Below are 10,290 nucleotides of genomic sequence, written 5' to 3'. Positions count from 1 at the left end.
GAAGCTACATCCCACGTGAGCTCGCTGTTTGTCACATAAAAGAAAACTTAACGCCGTTCAATTTTAAGGACTAAACATAAGAGTTTTAAAACTAAAAAGACTAAAATGAACAAAACTTTCAAAGAGAGACGAAACCCAAAATCGCGTAATAGTTTAGTGACTAAAAACATATTTAATCCTAAAAACTATCCAAATAGGAAATATAATTTGTGTGGTAAGAGGAATAATAATATCCATGATTACTTTACCTTTTATGTTATTTCTCCCAAACTTAACTATAGAATTTAAAAAAAAAAGTTGGATATAAATATTATTTTAATTATTTCTATTCTATCAACAATATTTAAAAAGAAAATCTTTGATTAACTTAAGATTATAATTTTAAGGAATCTTTTTTCATTCTTTATATGAAATTAAGAAACATTAGATTAGAATTTTAATGACATATAATTAATAGAATATTAAATATTTACTAACTTTCATAAACATAAATAAGATTTGACTTTATTGATATTTTATTGTGATTCCTTAATAAGATAAAATATCATGTATAAGAGAGGAAAATGAATTAAATTGTAACATTTTAGAATTATACACCTCAAATGCTATTAATTTTTACTATAATTATATTTTTATTTGCTAGTTTTTAATTAGCATTGAAATATTCATTTCTGTGTTTCCTTTTAAAGAAGTTATCATAGAGATAATTTTGAGCACAGAAAACAGTCTAAGACTTTTATTATATAAATGCATGAGGACCTCTCCACCATGAGATCTATAACTACACAATAAAGAAATAAACACCGTTTCCTAATCAAATCAAGAAAAATGAAAATCATTTTTGGTTTTTCTCTTCTGCTGCTTCTTCTCTGTGTTGCTTCGGGTAAGCACTCTTGGTCACAAATTCTAGAATTTCAGTTATAGTATTTTGTGCGTAAATATAAATGAATTTTAGAAATTAATTATATAGATGCAGGAAATGAAGTCCAAACGACAGAGGTACCTTTAGACTGCGAGGAGTATCCGTTGATTAACGATGTTTGTGACCCAAAAAATCCAGAAGATTGTATCTATGATTGCAAATTACATTATAGAACAACATACATAGGTGCATATTGTGACATTTATAAAAAGATTTGTGTTTGTATATATTGTGGTGGAAAATAGTTTTCACACCTCTTCAGTCTGTATCAACTCAAACTCAGGGGTCTAAATAAAACCTTATTTATTATTCATTTTATCACTTGCTTTATTTTATTTTACTTTACATTGAAGTCTGATTCAATTGGGTAATTTTGTTATATGATTAGGAATGACAACGAAAAAAAAATCTCTATTTTATATTTATTCTTTTTAAAAAAATTCATTTGTATATTCAAAATTAATATTTGTATTTGTATATTCAAAATTAATAGGTATCAAACTTTTTCTCACAACTTGTATCTATATTTATATTCATTTTCTTACTATTTCAATATCAATTAATTATTTTTTTATAAAATATTAAAAAAAACATAACATATTCAATATAAAAGAAGAGTATTCTCGTTTCTTTAAAATCAAATATTTAGAAGTAATTGAATGGATTTCAAATTTTAAATTAGAATACCAAATAAAATTTTATGAGAACTAAAACATTTATTAAATTTACAAATATTAATGAAATTTAGTTGATAAAATTTAAATTTTAAAAAATATAAAAGGAAAACAAATATTCAAATTAAAAAATATTTTAATACTTTAATTTTTTAAATTCTAATGAAATCCCTTTTTCTATACACTAATAAAAATTATAGTACATCTTTTTATAAAAATCACAAAAAGAACAAATATTAGACGAATAATAATTTAAATTTAATGTAAATATTTCATTTTTTGAACTTAAATATATGTTGAATGGTCATAAAGATATTCAATACAATTACATTAAATTATTATATTATTGTAAATAAAATCTATTTATATAATTATAATGATAAAATTATCATGATAATAGTTAGAAAATAAAAATAATTATATAAAAATATTAAAATAGTATTTTATATGATAAAAACAAAAAAAAATAAAAGCATTAAAAAAATTAAATGTGTGCTTTAAATAATTTGATAAATCATTGAATGAAATCATAACAAATTATTTAATGACTATAAATATTTTAATAATTTAGATGATGACAAAAATGAATATTATACTAAATATGAAAAGAGGGATAAAATGAATTTAGGGTTAAATATGTTTTTAGTCCCTAAACTATTACCGTTTCTGGTTTTCGTCCCTCTTTCAAAATAAGGTACAATTTGTCCTCATTCTTTTCGAAACTTTAGTTTTAGTCCTCGAAACTTTGGTTTTAATTCTCGAAAACTAACCTCGAAAATTACCACATTTTTAACGGTGTTAATTTTCGAGAACTAAAACCAAAATTTTGAAAAGAATGAGAATCAAATTGTACCTTATTTTGAAAGAGGGACGAAAACCAAAAACGACTAATAGTTTAGGAACTAAAGACATATTTAACCCATGAATTAAACGTACCTATCTTCATTTTGTTACCCAATTAAAAAATTAGATATTACAGTATCCATTCCCATGTGGGAATTTTTTCATGCATTTGAATAATTTATCATTCTTGTATACAACATTTGCTTTCAACTAGGAATGAAAACACATTTTCTTGCCAGACTTACGTGTTGGTTTTTCCAACTGGTTTGTTTATTTAAAATACAAGTCCTTCTAATTAAAATAGAGTCACACTTAAAAAAAGTGTATTAAATATAACAAAGCGACTTCCTTATGTAATAAATGTGTGTGTGTGTGTATATATATATATATATATATATATATATATATATATATATATATATATATATATATATATATATATATATATATATATATATATATATATATATATATATATATATATAGGGTTTACTAATGCGCATACGTCTGTTTTTCAGTTGGTACATTTTAGCAATGTGTATTGGGTTTTAGTAGACAAAAATACCCTTATAGATCATGGATTCTAAGTTTTAAGGTTAAGAGTTTTTAATAATTTTCATTCTCAAAATTAAAAAAAAAAAAAGAAACCCCAAACCCTTAGTAATCTCCTCATTCCTCTCAACCCTTTCTCTTTCATCTCTCTCACTTCAACATTTTCTTTGTCATCCTATGGTAGTCTCAACTGAAAAATATCAGAAACATTGGCGGTTAAACAATCTTTACAAAAAATGATTTTATAATGAGTTTTCATTTTATAATTTTTGTCTTATCTAATTTTATCCAATTTTCACAAGCATAAAGGAATTGATAATTGACCTGGAAAAAATAAAAAATATTCGTTGTTAAACAATTTCTTACAAAAAATGATTTTATAATAAGTTTTCATTTTATAATTTTTGTCTTATCTAATTTTCACAAGCATAATGACATCAAAGGAACTGGTAATTGGCGTGGAAAAATTCAGAAACACTCGTTAAACAATTACTTACAAAAAAATGATTTTATAATGAGTTTTCATTTTATAATTTTTGTCGTATATAATTTTATCTAATTTTCACAAGCATAATGACATGCGAAGAAATTGGTAATTGGCTTGGAGGGTTTTCTTAGAGATGATGATTCAACATATGCAGATGATGAAATTAGAGAGGTCAGTGAAGATGGTGAAATTGAAAAAAATCTTGAATGAACATTTGCGTGAAGGTGAATATGTCAATGAGTCAACTCCTTACAAAGACAAATTGCTTAACGGCTAGTGTTTATGATTTTTTCAATTGGGGCTAGAGTAGGGATGATAGAGAAAAGGTTGGAGTGAGAGATGAAGGAGAAATGGTTGAGAGGAATGAGGGAGGTGAGTAAGGGTTTGGGAGTTTCTTTTTTCTTTTTTAGTTTTGAGAATGAAAATTATTAAAATACTCTAAACCTTAAAACTTAGAATCCATAATATATAAGGGTATTTTTGTCTACTAAAACCCCTGTTTTTCAGTTGGTACATGTTAGCAATGTGTACCAGGTTTTAGTTGACAAAAATACTCTTATATATCATGGATTCTATGTTTTAAGGTTAAGGGTATTTTAATAATTTTCATTCTCAAAACTAAAAAAAAGGAAACCCCCAAACCATTACTCACCTCTCTCATTCCTCTCAACCCTTTCTCTTTCATCTCTCTCACTCTAACATTTTCTCTATCATCCTATGGTAGCTCAACTGAAAAAAAAAATCAGAAACATTGGTTGCTAAACAATCTTACAAAAAATGATTTTATAATGAGTTTTCATTTCATAATTTTTGTCTTATCTAATTTTATCCAATTTTCATAAGCATAAAGGAATTGGTAATTGACCTGGAAAAAATAAAAAATACTCGTTTACAAAAAATGATTTTATAATGAGTTTTCATTTTATAATTTTTGTCTTATCTAATTTTATCTAATTTTCACAAGCATAATGACATCAAAGGAATTGATAATTGGCCTGGAAAAAATCAGAAACACTCAGTTGTTAAACAATTTTTTATAAAAAATTATTTTATAATGAGTTTTCATTTTATAATTTTTTTTCGTATATAATTTTATGTAATTTTCACAAGCATAATGACATCCGAAGGAATTGATAAATGACCTGGAGGGTTTTTTTTAGAGATGATGATTCAACATATGCAGATGATGAAATTAGAGAGGATAGTGAAGATGGTGAAATTGAAGAGATCTTGAATGAACCTTTGCCTGAAGGTGAATATGTCAATGTTTACAAAGACAAATTGTTTAACGGCAAATGTTTATGATTTTTTCAATTGGGGCGATGACAGAGAAAAGGTTGGAGTGAGAGAGATGAAAGAGAAAAAGTTGAGAGGAATGAGGGAGGTGAGTAAAGGTTTGGGGATTTCTTTTTTTTAATTTTGAGAATGAAAATTATTAAAATACCCTTAACATTAAAAGTTAGAATCCATGATATATAAGGGTATTCTACTAAAACTCGGTACACATTACTAAAATGTACCAACTGAAAAACAGACATACTATATATATATTGATATTTATACAATCAGTAAAATGTAGTGAAATAAAAAATGAGACAAACAAATACGCAAAGTTTTACATTACTATTTTATTATAAATTATTATTATAATTATTTTTTATAATCATTATTAAATTTGCTTTATGTAGTATTTACAATTAAAAAGGTATTTTTAGCGTACATAGTTTTACCATTTCTAAGAAGTTTTTAAATTATATATCTTAGTTTATTAAATTCAAATTTAATATTATATTAACTAAAATAAAATTCAATATTTTTTAAAATTTATTTAGTTGTCATAATTTTGTTTATTGAATAATTAAGGTATGTTTTAATATTCAATCTTTAATTTTGAGAGCATGATTATAGTGGTTGAAGTTACAGTCCTAATAAATGGTGGAATGATCGGGCAAAACATTAAATGAGAGGTTCTTTGATGTTGATCGGCAAAGGTTCCTTCTCCATGTTCAAAGACTTAGAAGCCCAAAAGAAACCTAATTTAGGTACTAAACTCTTGAGTAAGGCCCTAATGATGTGTTATCCATCACAAAACTAAACAAGGTTATTGGCCAAATATAAGGCCTAAAATGAATCTATATTACATATTTACATAAATGGTTAAGATAAAAGAAGAAGACTAATAGTTGATTCTCCACAAAAATAGAGTCCTTAAAGCTCTATCTTTCTCTTGAAAGGGATTTGTTTTCAAATCTTCATAGTTGATCATCACCTACAAAATGAATTAAATCATAGATGTTTAAAGTAGGACTTACATCATATTCAATTGGAAATTCTATTCTATATGAAGTATCATTGATCTTTTGGACCACCTGATGACAATCTGCTAGCTAGGTTGAGTCAAAACTAGAAGGAAAGCCATGGAGACAGTCATGAATGATGATGCGCGAAAATGATGATGGGTAGAAGGCTAAATGTCTCGACCTTATGATGTTTTATGGTGATGGAGGATATATTTAGTGATACTCTAAGAGAGGTTGGGTCAACTTTTGGAGGAAGGTAACTAGAGAAGGCTACTTGGGTTGCTCTAGCCTAAGGTGATCTAATAATAATAGTATGGCAAAAACATGACAAGATAACTTTACTTTAAATCAAAGGTAATTACATGAAGGAGATACACCTTTATTTATAGGCTAAGGTGTCTCAAAATGGACAAAAACTAAAACCTAAAATAGCCACCTTGGTTAGCTTGGAGAACAAGGAGAAATCCTCTCCAATAGAAGGGATACAAGTGGCGAAAATCCTCTCAAATAAGAGGGAGACAAGTCGCACATTCAGTGATCTTCCTCGGGCTTGCTTCCATCAATCCTGATATCCCTGATCAGCGAATAACCTGTAATTACCCTAGATCAGTTGGATATTTGCACCACTCCTGGTTTCTCAATTAACAAGTAGTTGTTAATTACCCTTGACTGGATGAGTATTTGCACCACTCTTGGTACTAAGCAACCTTTTCTAAATTTCCTTTGAGTATTCACACCACTCCTAGTATCCTTAAGCATTATAGTATCTACGATACCACCTAATTGAGTTTCACCCACTCCTAATTGTTCAGTATTCTTCATCACTCCTAGTATCCTTGATCAATGAATAACCTCTAGTTACCCTAGATCAGTTCAGTATTCGCACCACTCTTGATACTAGACGACCTCACATAGATTTCCTCAACTCTCTAGAGTTAAGTTGTAAATGTTTTAATTCTCCTCAGAATTGCAATCAAAGATTACTTACAAGTCGTTCACAATAAAAACCAGTCTAAACACTCGCAAGTGTTTCTCTCATCACTCTTTTTCTCTCATCTTACAATCAGTAAGCAATATAACAATGAAGCTTGAGAGTATTTCTTTTATTCTCTTCTCTTTTCTCTTATTATCTTTTTCTCCTCAGATATATTATTTTTCTTTAGCTCTTATCTTTTTCTCTTTCCTTTGATTTGAGGAATTTAGCTTTAATAGCTCAAAGAGATTTCCTTGCTCAACGGATGATGAGATATTTTCATATCTTTGTATTTTCTCTCCTTTTCATCATCATCTTTTTATTTCTTCTTGCCTTCTATTTGTACACCTTGATGATATAATCATTATGACAATGCATGTCTTGATAATATGACTATTTGACGAAGCTTGTCTTGAGATTTGTTTTTTTTTTTGGCTATTGATGTAGGTGTCAGTCATAGGATAATGTCTTTTGTTAAAGCAGATGTGTTTTTCATATCTTTTATCAAAAACATTTTTTACTTATCTTTTTGGCATAACTTTTGATGACTTGATCAATCATTCTTTTGCCTTTCTTTTATGAACGTTTGTGGCGATTTTCTTACACAAGATAGAAACTTGTATAACAAGTATGTCTTATTGTTTACTTTAGTATTTTTGAATGTTTTTATCATTTGTTTAGGATTATGTGTTTTTTAATGTTTTTGTGTCTGTGAGATTAGTTGATATCATTTAGTCTGTAAGAGACTTCTTAGTTGGTATTTTACTTATTAATTTCATGATTTTTTTACATAGGTATTTCTGTCACTATTTTCTAAGGGAATAACATTTTGTGAATGTCTTTCATGTTGCCTACTGCTGATCTGATTGGATTTTGATGTATAATCCACTTATCATATATCACTTTTGTTGTTTTTGAATGTTGAGCATTTAATGTGATTTAATGCTTGCTCCAAACAACAAAGTACTTTTTAATTTCGTACCATTAAGGTAACATTTGACGATTAGGCTTTTCTCTTAAAGATACCAAGCGTTGAGTAAAGACTTCATTATTGGACGAAGCATTGTTTTAACTCATGGTATCGTTTTGGCAAGTACATGCTTCTTATTATTTTTGTCTCTTCTTTAGACAGATAACGTTTAACTTATCTAAGGTTTATTTGATGTTTTAGGCTTTTAATCACCTTCCAAGCGCACATTCATTTCTCTCATTTTTCATTTTCGACTAGTGCTCCACATCAGAATTTCTCACTCCTCCACGAGGCATTTTGCTCCAATCCACGTCAGACTTTGTGGCTCACGTCATCGCTCCATCAGCCACATCTGCGAGAGCTTCTGTTTCGCACTGCCTCTCGAAGCTCATCTCCACCAAAACCTAATTCCATCGACAACATTCTTCGTCCTCTTCACATCATCAACTTCACAGCTCCTTCAACACAGTGATTCTCTCCACGAATCACTCATGGAAACTAAAATATTCATCGCTCCAGCCATATCTATCGAACCGCGTCCTCTCGCGTCTTCGAATCACTAATCCATATTAGTTTTATAATACAAGACTTTTATAGTTGGCAGTTTTATTCGTTATTACCGTTTTACTGTTATATAAACAGTAGGCAACTCTTTGTAATACAGTTTTTTCTTCTATTACATTTTTACACATTCTCTGTATCATCTTCTCTGCATTTTTTTCATTTCTGCTACCAGTTCTTTGTATCTGTTTCTGTCATCAGTGGTATCAGAGCCTTGGTCGAGGAAGGACCTAAGGTGATTTGTGGGTTAATCCGGGTACAGTGCGGTTGTACCACGTGGGTGTGAAAGATCAAAGAAAGAAGTTCTTTGAGCAAGAAAGAAGAAGGATCATGGCTGATTTTTCTATGACGAATCTTCCCATTCTTACAGATAAAAATTGGAGCAGGTGGAGCACACAGATGCGGGTTTTGTTTCGAGTTCAAGACGTCATCAGTGTGGTTGAAGGACAGGATTCGACGGTTGATTTCCACGGTTCAGAGGATCAGAAGGAGGTGCATCGAAAGAAAGATGATAAAGCTTTACTGATAATTCACCAATGTGTGGACGATACACATTTTGAGAAAATTCAAAATGCGATTACAGCAAGGGAAGCGTGGAATATCTTGGTCCGTTGTCATGCTGGAGGGGAGAAGATTAAGAAAGTAAGGTTGCAAACACTGAGAAGACAATATGAATTGCTGCAAATGGAGGACAATGACAAGGTCAGTGAGTATTTCAATAGAATTTTGTGTCTTACCAATCAAATGAAAGGTTGTGGTGAGAAGCTCAGTGATTTAATGATAATGGAGAAAATAATGAGATCATTACCTAGACGGTTTGATTTCATTGTTGTTGCAATCGAAGAATCCAAAGATCTTGCAGAATTAAAGATCGAAGAACTTCAGAGTTCTTTAGAGGCTCATGAGATGAGGCTCTTGGACAGAGATCCTGTCAAAGTTGATGAGCAAGCGTTGAAGGTCCAACACATCAGAGGAGAAGGAAAGAAGAAATACAAGAATTGGAAAAGCAAGTCTGCTGCGCACAAGAAATGGAAGAATAATGACAATTCAGATGATCATGAAGAAAGAAGTGAGTCATCTGAAAGAAGTAGTTCAAAGAAGAACTATAAGAAGAAAGACAAGAGAAATATAGAATGTTTCTCATGTCATAAGATGGGACATTATGCATCTGAGTGTTACTCGAATAAGGATAAACAGCACAAGAAAGAGTATAATAAAGAGGTCCATCTTGTCAAGGAAGAATCTGACTCAGAACCGTTAATTCTGATGGTTACAACGTTTCCAGAAGATTCACCATCGTTGAATAAATCTTGGTATCTAGATTCAGGATGTTCAAATCACATGACGTGTAACAGAGAGTGGCTGATTAATCTGGATGAATCTAAGAAAAGCAAGGTTAGATTTGCAGATGACAGCACATTAAGAGTAGAAGGAATTGGAAATGTTACTATAAGGAAAAAGGATGGATTGCACGGAACTATAGAGAATGTTCTGTTTGTGCCAGAAATGAAGTGCAACTTACTGAGTTTAGGTCAATTGATAGAAAAGGGTTTTACAGTGATCATGGGAAACAACAATCAGGTGGAAGTGTTTGATAAAAACAAAAAGTTGATTTTGAGAAGTAAGATCTCGAAGAACCGCACGTTTCAAGTCTGTATGGATATGGTTGAAAACTTACAGTGTTTGTCTACGGTAAAGGAAGATGAGAACTGGAAATGGCATTTAAGGTACGGGCATCTCAACTTTCAAGACTTACAGAAGCTAAGTAAGAAAGATATGGTTGTTGGACTGCCAGGTATTATTCTACCAGAGAAATCATGTGAATCATGCATTGTTGGGAAGCAAACGAGAAGACCGTTTAAAGCACAAGTGGAAATGAGATCCAAAGAACGACTTGAAGTTTTACACTCAGATATATGTGGACCCCTTGAAGTGCCAACGCTGGCTGGAAATAGATATTTCATCACTTTCGTTGATGAATATAGTAGAATGATATGGGTTTATCTCA

At 29.9% G+C, this 10,290-nt stretch overlaps 1 long non-coding RNA gene across 1 annotated transcript; it reads left to right on the top strand.

The window, feature by feature from the left end:
• The first annotated feature begins 753 nt into the window (after nt 1–753).
• On the top strand, nt 754–1,235 carry LOC148192747 (uncharacterized). Its single transcript, XR_015782066.1, has 2 exons — nt 754–883; nt 971–1,235. It is a non-coding gene; the product is annotated as an uncharacterized LOC148192747 (long non-coding RNA).
• Nucleotides 1,236–10,290: the final 9,055 nt, after the last annotated feature.

The sequence above is a fragment of the Vigna umbellata genome, chromosome 9 (genome assembly GCF_029865625.1).
Source record: "Vigna umbellata cultivar VRB3 chromosome 9, Vumbellata_1.0, whole genome shotgun sequence".
NCBI lineage: Eukaryota > Viridiplantae > Streptophyta > Magnoliopsida > Fabales > Fabaceae > Vigna > Vigna umbellata.
Note: the sequence above shows the minus strand (reverse complement) of the source record. Positions and strands in the feature narration are given on the sequence as shown.